This window comes from Felis catus, chromosome B1 (assembly GCF_018350175.1).
Source record: "Felis catus isolate Fca126 chromosome B1, F.catus_Fca126_mat1.0, whole genome shotgun sequence".
In the NCBI taxonomy this organism is placed as follows: domain Eukaryota; kingdom Metazoa; phylum Chordata; class Mammalia; order Carnivora; family Felidae; genus Felis; species Felis catus.
Genome location: NC_058371.1, coordinates 128,086,897 through 128,106,552, shown reverse-complemented (window position 1 = coordinate 128,106,552; position 19,656 = coordinate 128,086,897). Strand labels below are relative to the sequence as shown.

At 35.0% G+C, this 19,656-nt stretch overlaps 1 protein-coding gene across 2 annotated transcripts in view; it reads left to right on the top strand.

The window, feature by feature from the left end:
• GRID2 (glutamate ionotropic receptor delta type subunit 2) overlaps positions 1 to 19,656 on the top strand; it is a 1,434,457-nt gene that overhangs the window by 503,743 nt on the left and 911,058 nt on the right. The gene's annotated exons all lie outside the window — the stretch shown is intronic.

Below are 19,656 nucleotides of genomic sequence, written 5' to 3'. Positions count from 1 at the left end.
TCTTTCTAAGTTCTTTTATTTATTTATCTTCCTATGGATACAACAAAACTTTGGCCCACAAAACTATATAAAATATGTGATTATTTTCCGAGAAGTGGGCATAATAGTGATTGATTCCCTCTAACATTGACAATAAAAGTGAGAGTAGAGACTGATGGTAGTAAGAACAGGCACTGTGTCTATGATGGTGGCTAGTAAGTAATATTATGGATAATACTAATGAGAAGGACTCGTTCTCTTACTGGTAATTCATAGAAAATGGGATTAAGAGAAACATCCGTGAAATATCTGAGCTAGATAACCAAGGATAAACTGGGTGAAGAGGAATTTTACAAGTGTGACATATATAAACTAAGAAAGACACAGATGGAGATATTTTTGTCTTCTTAGGTATCAGATAATTTTCTTTTTTAACTAGAATGCATAAACTACTATTAAACTCCCAAATTTGGTGAAAATTATTGAACCTTACCATTCTTTGTGCATTTGAGAAAAAAATATGATCCTCCTTATTATACAAAAAAATATTTTAGTCTCTGTTATGAAATAGCTATGACTTTTTTTTGGTGTTTATTTGTTTCTAGCAGTTCTTTTGCCAGGCATTCTCTAGTACCTGCAATCCTATTTCCTGCAAAAAGTCTTTCCTTTTGTATTCTAGTTTCTTGGCAAGGATTTCATATTTTTGAAGAGCAATTTTTCATTATTTTATTTCAAAATTTGGTAACATTTTATTTATTTTTAAAGTTTATTTATTTATTTTGAAAGAGAGAGAGAAAGTGTGAATGGGAGTGGGGCGGAGAGAGAAGTGAGAGCGAGAATTCCAAGCAGCCTCCACACAGGCACACAGAGTCTGTGGTGGGCTTAAAGTCATGAATTGTGAGATCATGACATGAGCAGAAGTCAGACACTTAACCAAATGAGCCACCCAAGCGCCCCTCAAAGTTTAATAACATTGTAAAGCCACAAATTATTCTTTCCAAAAACTAAAGAAAAGCATAATTATCAGACCTACCTCATAGTTCTATCTTTGTGCTATATCAAGCAGTTAGCCCTGAGTTTATATGTAATAAAGTTTACTCTTTTGTTTTATGTTAATTGTTGACATATCTATTTATAGACTGCTATATTAATTAGTGTTAAGAGTTTGGGTTGAGTAAGGAATTAATTCTAACTTGTCTCTGTAAGCATTGTACTTTGCCTTCAGACTTTTTAAAGTAAAGTCCTTTAAATGCTCTTTTGTAGGTAATAAATAAAATATCAAAATAGGTTAATTTGGGGGTAAATTATATACATGAAACAATATATTAACACATGATTAGCAATAATGAAATGATAATTTAAAAAGTATATGAAAGTAGTAACACAGATCCATCCATTTAAGACATATTTCCATGGCCAACACTTTTAGATATGTTGCAAACAATCTCTTGCTTTTTCTTCTAATTTTATTGAAGTATCCTAACACTCAACAATGTACCTAGACAAGGGATGCCAAATTAGTAGCCTCTAACCAGGGTATAACTGGCCTAAAGAGTACCATTGTGCAAATTAGAATAAAAAAGTATCTCCGGGCACCTGGGTAGTTCAGTCAGTTAAGTGTCTGACTTTGGCTCAAGTCATGATCTCATAGTTCGAGATTTTGAACCCTGCATTGGGCTCCATGCTGACAGCTCAGAGCCCCTGGAGCCTGCTTTGGATTCTTTGTCTCCCTCTCTCTCTGCCCCTCCCATGCTTGCTCTCTGTCTCTCTCTCAAAAATAATAAACATTAAAAAACATTAAAAAAATAGTTATCTATTATGGGCTCATGGATAGTGAGTAGAGAATCCCTTTGTGGGAAGAAAAAAACTGCATCTTCAATTGGGACCCATGGCCTATTGAGTACAGATTAAACTTCAGCTCTTACTTAACCCCATGGCCAGGTACTAAGTTACATGAACACATGCAACTCTTAGTTCAAGCTTCCTATCAGGTGCTAAGACATTAGGATGGGTTACAAATATAATGATCTTTTCAGCCCTTGTGGCAGCTAGGTAGGTCTTAGCATAGCCAAATCCCATGGGCCAATCACATCTGGTCTTCTGAAGCCTTGTCTCTTTTCACCAACATGTTATATACCTATTATCATTTGCTGCGTGTGACGTGATGTGAAAAGGGCTGGCACCGATCTTTGTCATCCTATATCTGTTTGCATTTGGGTACCTAAAGGTAGATAGTGGACTAGGATAGATATTTCTCTCACATAAATGAGAGACATATGGGTGAGTAAAGCACCCTACTCAGACATACACAGTGTTGTCAAATAGGATGTAATAAATGGAGCCAAAGCAGACATTTTGTAACCTTGAAGACATTCTGCAGACAAAATGAAGATGGAACATTAGCAAAAGAAGGAAAGGACCTTTTGTCTTCTTACTAATATTGGTGAGCATCTCAACTCGATTTCTGAGGCTTTCATTAAGTGAAATAACAAATGTCTGTACTGCGCAAGCCCCTTTTAATTTAGTATTCTGTTATTTGTAGCTGAAAATATTCTGAGTGTTCAAACTTGGTGTTCCTCCAATGTGTTAATAGCAACCAGAGTAATCCTTTAAAATCATAAGTGACATAATGTCACTCATCTGCTCCAGTAGTTTCCCATTTTGTTCAGAATAAATGCCACCAAAATACTTGTTAAATCTTAGAAGTAACTGTCCTTGTCCCATCTCCTCTTTCCCTCATATCTTCTATGACCTCTTTCCCACTCATTTATTTTTGTTTTATTCACTCAAACACACCAGACATGTATTCAACATAGATAGGGTCTTTGAACTTGCTATCATCTGTCTCAAAACCTTTTCCAGATATCTCCATGGCTTGTTCCCTCACATTCGTCAGCTCTTTACATGAATCTCACTTTCTCAATGAGGCTTTCACTGCCCACCCCATCTAATGATATTCAAACTACCAACCTCTAGCTATACACATATTTCCTATCCTTCTTCCTGCTCTATGTTACTCTTTAGGACTTCTGTATAATATATTATAATTTTTACTTAATTATCTTATTTATGGTCTTATTTGTGCAATGTAAGTTCCAAGAAGGGAGTGATTTTCATCTGGTGTATTTACTATGGTATCTCCAGTATACACAATAGTGCCTAGGACATAGTAGACTCTTACTAAGTATTTGTTGAATGTGTGAATGAATGCTATAGAAGCAAAATATACTAGATTACTTGCATTATATTATTGTACCTACAGCTTTGAATGTGACAATTTATAAATCTTTTATAAAATAACAGACATATTTGAGTTGGTTTAGTATTTTATACAAAGCCTTGTATAGACTTGAAAATCAGTTACTTTAAAATACCAAGTATTGAAATATTAATTCTTCATACAAACTTAAATTGGAAGTTACTTTAATGGATCCAGAGATGTTCCCTTTATATTTAAACATTTTCACGATGTAGCCTGAGGACACTATGAGTTCTTAAGATTCTATTGATATGTTCCAGATTCCATATTCTAACTACTAAGAAAGTGCTAATTGTTGAGTTTCAGTGTCACATCAAAGAATATCCACAGTTATCTAAATAGACTATTAAAATACTCATCTCCAGTTACTTTCCTCTGTAAGACTGGACCCTCATTATACACTTCAGTCAAAGCATTTCTCAACAATTTGAGTACAGATGCAAATATAAAATCCAGTTCTTTTCTGTTAAGTCAGCACCAAAAGAAGTTATAATAAGTAAATATATTTTTATTTTCAGATTATTCTTTTTTTCATTGAAGTATAACTAATACATAATATTGCATTAGTTTCAGTGTACACCATAGTGATTCGATGAGTCTAGACAGTATGTTATGCTCACCACAAGTGTAGCTACCATTTGTCACCATCCAATACTCTTATAATACCATTGATTATATTTTCTATGCTGTACCTTTTATCCCTGTGATTTATTCATTTCATAACTGTAAGCCTGTATCTCCTACTCCCCTTCATCCATTTCACCCATCCTCCTACCCGATTTTCAGGTTATTTTTAAACACACTAAATATGAATAGATGTAACCCATGTAGACAGAAGTTCTTTAGAGTCCCCAGTACTTTTTAAGAGTATAAAGGGGTTCTGAGATTTAAAAAAAAAAGACAGTTAATGTTCTTTACTATTACCTCTGTGTCTTTTTTTGTTAAACACTCTCCTAATCCCTTTGAATATCACTTCCACGATGGAGCCCTTTGCTGCCCCCATCTCCTATCCAAGTCAGGACACAACTGTCTACCCTCCCTATAGAAATTTCACACTGCCAGATTTTAGTGGTCAAAAGAACTTTTTTCTTCTCCTTATGTTTTCCAGTTTTATTGAGAAATCATTGATACATGTCAGTGTAAAGTTTAAGGCACACAGCATGATGATTTGATTTACATATATTGTGAAATGATTACCACAATAGATTCAACTAATACCTATCTTATATAGATACAACTAAAAGAAAATAAAGAGGAAAAGAAAAAATGGGAAAAAATATTTTGTGATGAGAACTCTTGGGATTTATTCTCTTAATAACTTTCTTATATATTATACTCAATGTTAGCTATACTCATCATGTATATTACATCCCTAGAATTTATCTATCTTATAACTGTTAGTTTTTTATATCTTTGACCATCTTCCTTCAATCTCTCTCCCTACCGTGATCTGCCTATGGTAACCACAAGTCTGATCTTTTTATATATGAATTTGTTGTTGTTTTTGCTGTTGTAATTGTTTTGTTATGTTTTTAGATTGCACATAAATGTGAAATCACACAGGATATGTCTTTCTCTGCCTAACTTACTTCACTTAGCACAATGACTTCACGGTCTATACGTATTGTCACAAATGGCAGAATGTCCTTATTTTTAATGGTTGAATAATATACCAGTGTGTGTGTGTGTGTGTGTGTGTGTGTGTGTGTATTATGTATATATGTATTATGTATATATGTATATATATTATATATAAATACATATTTATATACATATTTTTCTTTATACATAATATATATATCACATCTTTATCCCTAATCCATTGATGGACACTTGTTACCATGGTTGGCCATTGTAAATAATGCTGCTATAAACATGGGGATGCAGATTTTTTTCAAACTAGTATTTTCTTTTCCTTTGGATATATCCTAGAAGTGGAAATGGTGGATCATATGAGAGTTGTATTTTTAATTTTTTGATGATTCTTCATATTGTGTTTTATTTATTTATTTTTATTTACTTTTTAAAAGTTTTATTTACTTTTTAAAATGTTTATTTATTTTCATTTTTATTTAATGTTTATTTGTTTTAGAGACAGAGAGAGACGGAGCATGAACGGGGGAGGGTCAGAGAGAGGGAGACACAGAATCTAAACCAGGTTCCAGGCTCTGAGCTGTCAGCACAGAGCATGATGCGGGGCTTGAACTCACTGACGGGGAGATCATGACCTGAGCCGAAGTGGGCCGCTTAACCGACTGAGCCACACACGCGTCCCTAAAATGTTTATTTATTTTTGAGAAAGAGAGCACACACAAGCGGTGGAGGGGCAGAGAGAGAGAGAGAGAGAGAGAGAGAGAGAGAGAGAGAGAAAGAGAGAGAATCTGAAACAGAATCTGAAGCAGGCTTCGAGCTCTCAGAACAGAGCCTGATTCAGGCTCGAAATCAGGCACAGTGAGATCCTGACCTGAGCTGAGGTTGGATGCTTAATGGACTGAGCCACCAAGGGGCTCTACCATATTGTGTTTTATAGTGGCTTTAGCAATTTGCTATCCCTCCAACAGTGCATAAGTGTTCCCCCTTCTCCACATTCATGCCATTATTTGTTTTCTCTTATTGTTTTAATGATGTCCATTCTAACAGGTGTTAGGTGCTATCACATTATAGTTTTAATTTGCATTCCCTAAATGACTAGTAATGTCAAATATCTTTTCATATACCTGTTGGCTTTTGTATATCTTCTCTGGAGGAATGTCTATTTAGATCATTTGTTATTTGTTTTATGCTATTGAGTTATATGATTTATATAAAATGGTGTGAAATTCTTGTCTTTTCTATTTCATGTATTTCTGCTCTAATCTTTATTGTTTTATTTCTTCTGTTAACTTTTGGCTCAAGCTATTCTTCTTTTCATTCTTTAAGGTATAGGGTTAGGTTATTTGAGGGTCTCTTGCTTCTTAATGTAGGTGTTTATTTCTATGAACATACCTTTAAAACTGTTTTTGTTGTATCCTATAAGTTCCAGTATGGAGTATTTTCATTTTTATTTATCTCAATAATTTTTTTTTACTTTCCCTTTAATTTCTTCTTCGATCCATTGGTTGCTCAGGAGTGGTTTGTTTAGTTTCTAGGTGTTTGTGAATTTTCCAATTTTCACTGTTGTTGATTTGTAGTTTTGTGCTATTCTGGTCAGGAAAAAAAAAACACTTGGTATGATTTCAGTTTTCGTGAATTTGCTAGTACATATTTTGTGACCTAACATATGATCTATCCTAGAAAATATTCCATGTGCACTTGAGAAAAATGTGTAATCTGCTGTTGTTGCATTGAATATTCTGTCTATGTCTGTTAAGTCCATTTGGTCCATAGAGTTGTTCAAATCCTGTGTTTCCTATTGTTTCTCTGTTTAGGTGATCTATCTATTATTGACAGTGGGATATTAAAGTCCTCAATTATTATTATACTGTTTATTTCTCCCTTTAGCTCTGTTAGCTTTTTCTTTATATATTTGGATGCTCTAATTTTGGGTGCATTAATACTTACAATAATGTAATACAATAATGTACCTACATTTTTTTCATTATATAATGACCTTGTTTCTTTTTATCATTTTTTGTTTCAAATCTGTTTTTGTCTAATGAAGGTACAGCTACACTTGGTTTTGTTGTTGTTACCATTTGCTTGAAAGGTCTTTTTCTGTCCCTTCACTTTCAGTCTATTTGTGTCTCTAAGACTAAAATGAGTATCTTGTTGGCAGCATATTGTTTGCTCTTATTTTTTTGTTCATTCAGCCACTCTGTGTCTCCTAATTGGAAAATCTATTGCATTTATGTTTTTTAAAATGTTTATTTTTGAGAGAGCAGGAGTGAGAGAGAGAGAATGCAGACACATGGGGAACTGGCAGAGAGAGAGAGGGAGAGAGAGAATCCCAAGCAGGCTGCGCACTGTCAACTTAGAGCCCAGTGCAGGGCTTGATCTCATGAATCATGAGATCATGACCTAAGCCACAATCAAGAGTTGGACACTTAACTGACTGAGCTACCCAGACACCCTTAGTCCATTTATGTTTAAAGAATTTATTGATAGGTAAGGACTTGCTGTTGACATTTTGTTAATTGTTTTCTGGTTGGTTTGTAGATCCATTGTTTCTTGTTTCTTATTCTGTTTTCTTTTTGTATCTGTACACTTTTTTATCATGTTCTTTTATGTAATTATTACAGAATTCTCCCATGTGGTTATAATGAAGCTTACATATAACATCTTAAACTTGTAACACCATATTTTAATGTGATAACAACTTCCATAGAATAATAAATTCTATACTTTTACTTCTCCCTCCCCTCACAATTTAGGCTATTTTTGTTACAATCACATGTTTTTTATATTGTGTAAAATATATTTAAAAAATGTTTTTAATGTTTATTTATTTTTGAGAGAGAGAGACAGAGCATGCGCAGGGGAGGGGTAGAGAGAGACAGAGAGAGAGAGAGGGAGACACAGAATCCAAAGCAGGCTCCAGACTCTGAGTTGTCAGCACAGAGTCCAATGCAGGGCTCGAACCTACCAGCCATGAGAACATGACCTGAGCTGAAGTCGGATGCTCAACTGATTGAGCCACCCAGGTTCCCCAATATATTGTGTAAAATATATTTAATAACAGATTATTATAGTTGTGTTTATTTTTGCTATGTCCCATTTTTTTAACTTTTAAACTAGAATTGTGAGTTATACACCACTATTACCATTTTGCTGAATCTATGACTGTATACTTATACACCACTATTACCATTTTGCTGAATCTATGACTGTATACTTATAATTGACTATGAGATTTATGCTACCTTTTAATTTTTTATAATGTAAATTAGTGTTCTTTTACTTTCACTTATGGAACTCCCTTTAGCATTCCTTGTGGGGCAAGTCTGGTAGTAATGAACTCTCTCAGCTTTGTTTGGGAAAGTCTTTATTCCTCCTTGATTTCTAAAGGACACTTTGCCAGATACAGAATTCTTGGTTGACCATTATTTTCTTTCAGTATTTTGAATATGTCATCCATTCTCTCCTGGTGTGAAAGTTTCTGTTGAGAAAGTTCTCAATAGTCCTATGGGGATTTCCTTGTATATAATTTCTCTCTTTTCTCTTACAGCTCTTAAAATCCTTTTTGACTTTGAGTTTTGCCCATTTAATTATAATATGTCTTGGTGTAATCCTATTCTTAATCAACCATTTGGGAACTTTTGATCTTCATGGATCTGGATGTCCATTTCTCTCCCTAGGTTTTGCAAGTTTTCAGTATTTATTGCTTTAAATATTGTTTCTGTATGTTTTTCTTTATTTTCTCCTTCTCAAATTCCCCTTATGTGAATATTCTTCCTTTTCATTGTGTCCCATAATTCCCTTAGGCTTCCTTCACTCTTTTTTAATTCTTTATTCTTTTTGCTTTTTTTACTGGGTAATTTCCAATGTCCTCTCTTCTAGGTCACTGATTCTTTCTTCTATATGGTTGAGCCTGCTTTTGAAACTTTGGATTCTTCAGCTCAGTAACTGTATTTTTCAGGCTCTAGGATTTCTGTTTGGTGTGTTTTTTATGGTTACTATTTCCCTAAATAAATTTTAAATTTTGTTCATGTGTTGTTATTTATGTATTTATGTATTTATGTATTTATGTATTTATTTATTTATTTATTTATTTATTTATTTTTATCTGTGTTTTTTTGTAGTTCATCAGATTTTCTTAAGCAGAGTAACATAATTATTTAACAGTTTCTAGATCTCCATTTCTTTAGGATCAGATGCTGGGGCTTTATTAGTTTCCTTTGGTATTGTCATATTTATTTGATTTCTTTCTTTCTTTCTTTCTTTCTTTCTTTCTTTCTTTCTTTCTTTCTTTCTTTCTTTCTTTCTTTCTTTTGATCCTTGATTCCCTACATTGGTATCTGCACATATGAGTAATTGGACTCATCATCCTGTCTTTGGAGGTTTTCTTTAGCAGAGACCTTTTTTTAAATATATTTTTTTAAATTTTTATTTAGTTTTGAGGGAGACAGAGAGACAGACTCTGAGGGAGTCTGAGAGAGAGAGGGAGACACAGAACCCAAAGCAGGCTCTAGGCTCCGTGCTGTTAGCACAGAGCTCAATGCAGGGCTTGAACCCATGAACTGTGAGATTGTGACCTGAGCTGAAGTCGGATGTTTAACTGACTGAGCCACCCAGGTACACCTGGCAGAGACTGTTCTTTACCAGTCAGTTCAATTTAGGATTCTAGACGCAGCTTCCAGTAATGTTCTTTTGGTATGTGGGACCTACTAGAATGGTCTATTTTCATATGAGGCAAATGTTTGAACTCTGAGGATGGAGATAGAAGGGTGTTCCTCGGCCAAGAACATTTAGATTGGTCTTTTGATTTGGCTTCCTACACAAATGAGGCTGTAGGATAGGCTCCATTATTATCTGGATTCTCTGGTTAGACTCATTAGATGAACAGGTCTGGGTAGTATATTCAGTAATAGGGCTGTGAATTAGCTTCCCTGCCCTGACAGGGTAACAGGAAAGAACCCAGGGACTATATAGCTCCTTCTATGGGAACTTGAATTATGTCACAGTGTACACCGAGTTCCCTGGTTAGGGAAATTCCTCCCATTCATGGGAGGAAGCTACAGGTTGTGTTCTCTGTGCTGGCCACTTGGAACCTGGCCACTTAGAGCCTGCTTCAGATTCTGTCTTTCCCTCTCTCTCTTTGCCCCTCCCCTGTTCGTGCTTTCTCTCTCTCTCTCAAAACTAAATAAGCATTAAAAATTATATTTAAAAATTTTTAATTTGAGAATCCCAATCTGGCAAATCTGTAATCTACTGATTTCCCCGGTCAGAATACTCCCCTTGGTTCTCCAGGTGAGCAAAACTGCTGATTGGGATTACTATTTGGACACTGCAGGTATGAAGTTAGCTTCTCAAGATACATGTGCTGGTTGATGCAAGCCTCTCCCCACTAATCCATTACAGTCTCATTCCTGGTGGTTGAGCCTTGCAGATTCCTCTGTAACCTCTATGGTGTGAGATCAGAGTAGGGGCCTCTCACAAAGTGATCCAATGTTGAGGAAGACTGATTGTCCCCCTGGGTTCTCTTTTCTTGCTGGAGGAACTGGAGACTCAGTGGAGGCTACTGTAAGTGGTGTTGCACTGGCTTTTGAGAAGGGCAATGAAATCAATGTGTAGCCTCTTCCTTTATCTGTTTAATGCAGTCTGTCTTGGTCTCTGTGGTAGAAGTAGTTATTTCTGCCTTATCACCACGTTCTAGGATTCTCTCATTGGTGTTTTTTTTTTTTTTCTTTAATACTGATTAGTTATACTTGTCAGAGATACCAAAGTCAATAATGACCTATTTTGGTAATGTTACTCCTCCTTGAATAGCTTTTATACTTTTGTCTTACTAGCCAAGGAAGCTACATTTCTGATATTTTTTTAATGACAATGCATCTCATTTAATCTTTCTATTGCCCTTAAGATAGTACAAAACATGGGACACTTGGGTGGCTCAGTTGGTTAAGCATCCAACTGATCTTGGCTCAGGTCATGATCTCACGGTTGGTGAGTTGGATCCCCACGTCAGCCTCTGAGCTGACAGCATGGAACCTGCTTGGGATTCTCTTTCTTTCTCTGCCCATCCCTTGCTTGTGCTCTCTTTCTCTCTCTCTAAATAAATAAACTTAAAAAAATTAAAACAGGACAAAACAGTGTAGCTGCTCAGTGAGATAAAAATAAATTAATGAATCGATGTGTGAATGAATGGATATAAACATTTTTATTTGTAATAAAAAGAAATCTTATTCTCCATTTATTTAATATTTCAAAACACTTAACATAGGATTTGGTTTGGTGCATTGCAAAGAGTTTCCCTTTCTTTTAAAACTTTAGAAGTGTGATGTGAAGACATTTATTCAGTTTGGACCTATAGATAAATAGCCAAATTTAATAGTAAACTTCCAATGGTGGCAATGTGTAGAAACATTTCCCCAAATGATAAGATTAACAAATATCTTGGAGTTCCTATTAAATATTCAGATTTTAAACTTCATGACAGGTCTCTTTAACTTGAATCTCCAATTAGGACGCCTGGGAAACTGTATCCACCCATCAGGTAGTTGGTGGTGTAGGTCAAGAACTGTATCCTAGATAAAACCAAAACTTATATTTGATCTGCTAAAATCAAGATTGGACTGTTTTGATTTTTTTTCAGGTTTCATATCCATATTCATTTTGCTACTGAATTTACTAATAAAGTCACTAATTTGACTAAAGTCATATATTTTTATTAATTTTGAATTAAATTCATTCAGAATTCATAATGTTTTCAATGTAGAATTTTGTGGCCTATATTTGCACTTGATAGGCAGATAAAAATTATCCTTAATAAAATTACTTAGGTAAATTAAGAGCTTCAGTTGAACTGGGTGAGGACATAGAAATTGTTCAACTTGTTTAAAAAACAACAACAACAACTTGGTTTAAGCATTCTTCCAGGATATTAGGATAGAGTAGTGTGCTAATTGTATCTCTTATCTATTCATTAAACTAGGTCTGCCAGAACTATTACTTAACAACATTTATTTAATGATTAGTTTGTGCTGCTTTATGGCCTGAAAGGAAATAAATTTACATTTGTTATGGATGCCCTACATTTTAGACTTTTAACTGAGGAGGATAACCTTCTCACTCCAATTAACTCTTACTTAATGACGTTTTAAATTAGTTTCTATGTCATTGTTGTTGGTGTTTTTTTTTCCCCTGTTTTTTGGTTAGTAGGTAAACAACATCAACAAACATTTTTTTCTAAAATGTGCTAGCTGGTTCACCTGGGTGGCTTAGTAGATTAAACATATGACTCTTGGTTTCTGCTCAGGTCATGATCTCACAGTTTGTGGGTTCGAGTCCCACATCTAGCTCTTCACTGACTCTCCCCTCACTCACTCTCTCTCTCTCTCTCTCTCTCTCTCTCTCTCTCTCTCTCAAAATAAATAAATAAATAAACTTAACAAAATTTGCTAGTCTATTGTTACGTCTGTTTCAGTGCATGTTAAAATGGGGCAAAGTACTAAAAGAAAACAAAATGAACATAGAGTGAGCACCCACAGCAAGCCTGGGCTTTCAATAAACAGTTCTGTATTTTCTAATGTAATTCACATAAGAGCACCCACTTCCATCTAAGAACAGAAAACTGAGCCTAAGAAAGATAAACTGTATGTCCAAGATCATGTAGTAAGTGGGACCACTGGGATTTACAATGTTTGTCTATTTTCAGAACATGCCTTCTCTTGTCTTACATTAAATATTTTTATTTTCTCAATAAATTGAACATAGGTAAGCATATATTTTGTATTATGTAACTTGTACCAACCAATATATAATTATGACTTGTCTCAGTCAATATGACACCAGCTTACTTTATGTTCCAATATATTCACTGTCTTCCAGATCTTTTGTATATTATTATTAAACATTTTCCTTAGTTTAATGTACTCCCCTTATAACTTTATTATTAATAACAAACTTCATTTATCCAAACATATTTTTTGGATGGTGAAGATACCAGCAAAGCAAGAGGATCCTAGGCTCATTTCATCCCATGAATACAACTAGATAACTGTCAAATCATCCTAAATACCCTGGAAATTTATCTGAAGACTGGAAAAACAAACTTGACAACTAAAGGTAGAGAGAAAGCCACATTGAAGAAGGTAGGAAGTGTGGAGGCCTAGCTTGGGAGAGAAATGGAGTGTGGCCACTGCAAGTGGGAGAGAACCACAGTTGCAGAGAAGGGCAAGACACAAACTAGCACACAGGGGAATGCATAGGGAAAGAGAATCCCCATAGCAATTGTCTTAGAGAGCAAGAGAGCCCAAAATTTGTGAGTTCTTGCAGTAAGTAGGGCTTAAAGCCTGGAATTTTTAAGGTCAATGTGCTTGGCTCTGGGAGAACTCAGAGGACATTAGGGCTGCTCTCAGGGAAAAGGCAGGGCAAACATCCCACAGACATACAAACCGAAAACAGCACTCTGGCCACCTAGGGCACACAGTGGGGAGATTATTTGCTTATCTAAAAGTGTGTGCCAGAGAGGCAGCATCCATGGAGAGACTCCTCTGGGGACAAAGGAACTGGCAGGCACCATTTCCCTCTCCCACTCCTCAGTTTAAGCACAGGGCCACCTGAAGGAACCAGCTCAGAGTCTACACTCCCTATCTAATTTGCTTACACTAAGCCCTTCACCCTTGCTCACACTATGTCACCTGAGTGGGGAGTTTGCAGGGCCTCTGGTCTGGTTGTGGTGGTGACAGGTCTCATTTCACAAGCAGACCAGAGCACACCTAGCTAAAATACACCACATTCAAGCCAGGGACCAAACACTACCCATAATAGGCAAAGAGAGCCTCTACAGATGACACCCCTGCAAAATAAAGTGGTCAGGACACAACAGTAGAGCATAGGCAGCACACACTCCCAGAAGCACCAGGCCCTGAGAAACAGTTGCTACTACACTGCAGGGTACTACAGAAACACTTCTTCATAAAGCCAGGACCCTCAAGAACAGGAAACATAGCTGACTTTCCTAACACACAGAAACAGGCACAAAGACTTAGAAAAAATAAGAAGACAAAGGAATTTGTCCCAAATGAAAGAATAGGACAAGGCCATAGCCAGAGATCTAAGCAAAACAGATGGAGAAATTAAAGCAATAATCATAAGGATACTCACTGGGCTTGAGAAGAGTGGACAACATTAGTGAGGCCATTAACACAGAAATAAAGAATAACTTAGCAGGGATAAAGGGCTCAATATACAAAAAGAAATACAATTGATGGAATGAACAGCAGGTGGGAAAAAGCAGAGGAATGAATTAATGACCTACAAGACAGTAATGGAAAGCAATCAAGCTGAATAAAAGAGAGAAAAAAGAATTATGCAAAACAATAATAGATTTACGGAATACAATGACTCTATCTAATGTAATAACATTCATATTTTAGGAGTTCCAGAAGAAGAAGAGAGGGAGAAGGGTGCAGAGAGTTTATTTGAAGAAATAATAGCTGAGAACTTCCCTAAACTGGGTAGGAAACAGATATCCTGATGCAGGAGTCACAGAAAACTCCCATCAAAATAAACAAAAGCAAAGCCACATCAAGACATATTGTATTTAAACTGGAAAAATATAGTGATAAACAAACAGAAAAGCATGAAGACAAAAGATGACAGTTACATACAAAGGAAACCCTATAAATCTATCACCAGATTTTTCAGCAGAAACTTTCCAATCCAGAAAGGAATGGTGTAATATATTCAAAGTGTTGAATGGGAAAAATCTGCAGCCAAGAATACTCTATCCAGCAAGGCTAATATTCAGAATAGAAGGAGAGATAAAATTTCCCCGACAAACAAAAAATAAAGGAATTCATGACCACTAAGCCGGCCCAGCAAGAAATATTAAAGGGAATTCTTCGGGTGGAAGGGTGAGACCAAAAGTGACAGTATAGAGGTAGAAAATACAAAAGCAGTAAAAATGAATACTTTTATAAAAAAAATCACCCAACGAACTACTCACCGAAAACAATATAAATTATAATAGCATATGCCTAAAATGTGGGGAGGAGAAAAGAATGAGTTTAAACTTAAATGACTATCAATATAGACTGCCCTAGGCAGAAGTTTTATACAAACCTAATGATAACCATCTATCAAAACCCACTTGTAAATATGCAAAGAGTAAAGAGAAAGAAATCCAAATATATCATTAAAGAAAATCAGCAAAACATCAGAAACAGCAACAAAAAAAATGGATCAGAGAAAGTCTCCCAAAATAACCACAAAACAAATAATAAAATGGCAATCAATACATATCTATCAATAATTACTTTAAATTTAAATGGACAAAATGCCTCAATCAAAAGACATAATTTGTCAGAGTGGATAAAAAACAAGACCCATCTATGTTGTGCCCACAAGAGACTCATTGTAGACCTAAAGACACCTGCAGACTAGAAGTGAGAAGTTGGAGAAACATCTATCAGACAAACTGATATCAAAACACAGCCAGTGTAGCAATAATTATATTGGGGAAAAAATTGACTTTAAAACAAAGACTATAAGAAGAGCAAAAGAAGGACACTATATAATAATAAAGGGGACAATATAACAAGAAGATATAACAATCATAAGTATTTATACATCTAGCATAGGAGCAGCCAATACGTAAAATAGTTACATAATAGATACATAATAGATACATAATAGATATATTATGTATATATACATAGATATTTTATGTATATATACATATATATACATATATATACATATATATACATATATATACACATATATTATGTATATATACATAGATATATTATGTACATAATAGATACATAATAGATATATGTACATAATAGATACATAAAATAGTTACAACAAAGGAACTACTCAAAAATGATACAATAAGAGTAGGGAACTTTAACACCTCACTTACATCAATGGTCAGACCATGTAATCAACAAGGAATCAGTGGCTTTGAATGATGCACTGGACTAGATGAATTTAACAGATATATTCAGAACATTCCATTCTAAAACAACAGAATACATATTGTTTTCAAGTGCACAGGGAATATTCTCCAGAATAGATCACATATTAGACCACGAAACATGTCTCAACAAATTCAAGAAGATTGAGATCATACCTTGCATATTTTCTGATCACAAAGCTATAAAACTAGAAGTCAAGCATAAGCAAAATTCTGAAAAGACAACAGATACATGGAGTTTAAATAACATGCTACTAAAAAATGAATGGGTTGACCAGGAAATAAAGGAAGAAGTAAAAAAAGTACAAGGAAACAAATGAAAAAGAAAACACAATATTTCAAAACCTCTAGGGCACAGCAGTTCTAAGAGGGTTGTTTATAGCAATACAGGCCCACCCCAAGAAGCAAGAAAATTGTCCAACCTAACCTTTCACCTAATGGAGATAGAAAAAGAACAGCAAAAGGAAGGAAATAGTAAAGATTAGAGCAGAAATACATGGTATAGAAACTAAAAAACGAAGAGAAACAAAATGAAAACAATAAAACAAATAAAAGAATACCAAAAAAAACCAATAAAATTGATAAATCTAGCCAGACTCATCAAAAAAAAAAGAGAGAGAAAGACCCAAATAAATAAAATCACAAATGAAAAGGAAGAAATAAAAAACAAACCACAGAAATACAAAGAATTATATAGGTGAATACTATGAAAATCTATATGCCAACAAATTGGACAACCTAGAAATAAGTGGATAAATTCCTAGAAATGTATAACCTATCAAAACTGAAACACAAAGAAATAGAAAATTTGAACAAACTGATATCCAGCAAAGAAATGGCATCAGTGATCATCACAAAGTTCCCAACAAACAAAATTCCAGGACCAAATGGCTTCACAGGCAAATTCTACCAACCATTTAAAGAGAGTTAATACCCATTCTTTGCCAACTGTCCCAAAAAAATACAAGAGGAAGGAAAACTTCCAAATTCACTCTATGAGGCCAACATTAGTCTGATACCACAACCAGATAAAGACACCACCAAAAAAGAGAACTACAGGCCAATATCTCTGATAAACATAGTTAAAAAAAAATACTTGACCAAATACTAGCAAAATGAATGCAACAATACATTAAAAAAATACATTAAAAAAATCATTCACCACGATCAAGTAGGATTTATTCTTTTGTTGGAAGGGTGGTTCAATATTTGCAAATCAATCAGTGTGGTACATCAGATTAATAAAAGAAAGGGTAAGAAGCATATGATCATTTCAATAGTCCCAGAAAAAGTATTTGACAAAGCAGAACAGCCATTCATGATAAAACCCTCAACAAAGTACATTTAGAGGGAGCATACCTCAACATATAATAAAGGTCATATATGAAGAACCAACAGTGAACATCATACTCAATGGGAAAAAACTGAGAGCTTTTCCTCTATACTCAGGAAAAAACACAGGGACGGCCACTCTCACCACTTTTGTTCAACATAGTCTTTTGTTCAACTGGAAGCCTTTGCCTCAGCAATCGGATAAACTAAAGAAATAAAACCAAAAACAATAACAACCAAAATAAATAAAAGGCATCCACATTGTTAAGAAAGAAGTAAAACTTTCACTCTTTGCAGATGACATGATGCTCTATATAGAAAACCTGAAAGACTCCACCAAAAAACTATTACTGATAAATTCAGTAAAGTCACAGGATAAGAAATTAATGTACAGAAATCTCTTGCATTTCTATACACCAATAATAAAGCAACAGGAAGAGAAACTAAGAAAACAATCCCATTTACAATTGTACCCAAAATACTAAGATACCTAGGAATAAGCCTAACCAAAGAGGTGAAATCCTGCACTCTGAACACTATAAAACACTGATGAAAGAAATTAAAAATGACACAAAGAAGTGCAAAGATATTTTATGCTCATAGATTGGGAGAACAAATATTGTTAAAATGTTTATACTACACAAAGTAATCTAAATGTCTAATGTAATCCCTATCAAAATATCACCAACATTTTTCACAGAGCTAAGAGAAATAATCCTAAAATTTGTATGGAACCACAAAAGACGCTGAATAGCCAAAGGAACCTTGAAAAAGAAAAACAAAGCTGAAGGCATTACAATTGTGTACCTCAAGTTATATTACAAAGCTGCAGTGATCAAAATAGTATAGCACTGGCACAAAAATAGACATATAAATCAATGTAATAGGATAGAAAATCCAGAAATAAGCCCACAGTCATATGGTCAATTATTCTTTGGTAAAGCGGGAAAGAATATCCAATGGGAAAAAGATAGTCTCTTCAACAAATGGTGTGGGGAAAACTGGACAGCAAGATACAGAAGAATGCAAGTGGACCACTTTCGTACACCATACACACACACAAAAAAACCTCAAAATGGGTTAAAAATGTAAATGTGAAGCCTAAAACCATAAAAATCCTAGAAGAGAGCACAGGCAGTAATTTCGCTGCCATCAGCTATAGCAACTATTTTCTAGATGGGTTGAGGTAAGGGAAACAAAAGCAAAAATAAACTGTTTGAGATTACATCAGAATTAAAAGCTTCAGCATAGTGAAATAAAATGATCAAAAAAGCTAAAAGGCAAACTACACAATGGGAGAAGATATTTACAAATGACATATCTGATAAAGGGTTAGTATCCACAATACATAAAGAACTTATTTTTTATTTTTTTTAAGTTTATTTATTGTGAGAAAAAGTGAGACAGAGAAAGAGAAAGAGAGTGTGTGGACAGGGGAGGGGCAGAGAGAGGGAAAGAGAGAGAATCCTAAGCACAGTCTGCACTGATAGTGCAAGTGGGGCTCAAACCCATGAACCGTGAGATCATGCATGACCTGAGCCAAACATGAGATGCATGCCTAACTGACTGAGCCACTCAGGTGCCCAAAAATATATATAAAGGACTTATTAAACTAAACACCCAAAAAACAAATAATCCAATTAAAAATTGGGCAGAATACAAGAACACCCTTTTTTTTTTCCCGAAGAAGATATATAGATGGCCAACAGACAGATGAAAAGATGCTCATTATCGCTTATCATCAGGGAAATGCCACTCAAAACTACAATGAGATATCACTTCACACTTGTCAGAATGGTTAAAATCAATAGCACAAGAAATAACAGGTGTTGGTGAGGATGTGGAGAAAGGGTTACCATCTTGCATTATTGGTGGGAATGGAAACTGGTGGAGCCACTTAGGAAAACAGTATGGAAGTTCTTCAAAAAGTTAAAAATAGAACTACCCTATAATCCACAATCACACTACTGTGTATTTACCCAAAGAATACAAAAAACACTAATTCAAATATCCCTATGTGTAAGTAGCCCAAAAGTCTATATATACATGAATGGATAAAGTGGATATTACTCAGCCATAAAAAAAGAATGGATGTTGCCATTTTCAACCACGTGGATGGAGCTAGAGAGTACAGTGCTAAGCAAAATACGTCAGTAGGTGTTGCCCCTGGGTGGCTCAGTCAGTTGAGTGTCTGACTTCAGCTCAGGTCATGATCTCATGGTTTGTGAGTTTGAGCCCCACGTTGGGCTCTGTGCTGACAGCTCAGAGCCTGGAGCCTGCTTCTGATTCTGTGTCTGCCTCTCTGTCTGCCCCACTCATGCTCTGTCTCAATCTCTCTCTCTAAAATAAATAAACATTAAAAATTAAAAAAAAAGGAGTCAGGGAAGACATATGATACCATATGATTTCACTCATATGTGGAAAGTAAAGCAAATCAAACAATGGGGAAAGAGAGCGAGAAACCAAGAAACAGACACGTAACTACAGAGAAGAAACTGATGGTTACTAGATGGGAGGTGAGTGG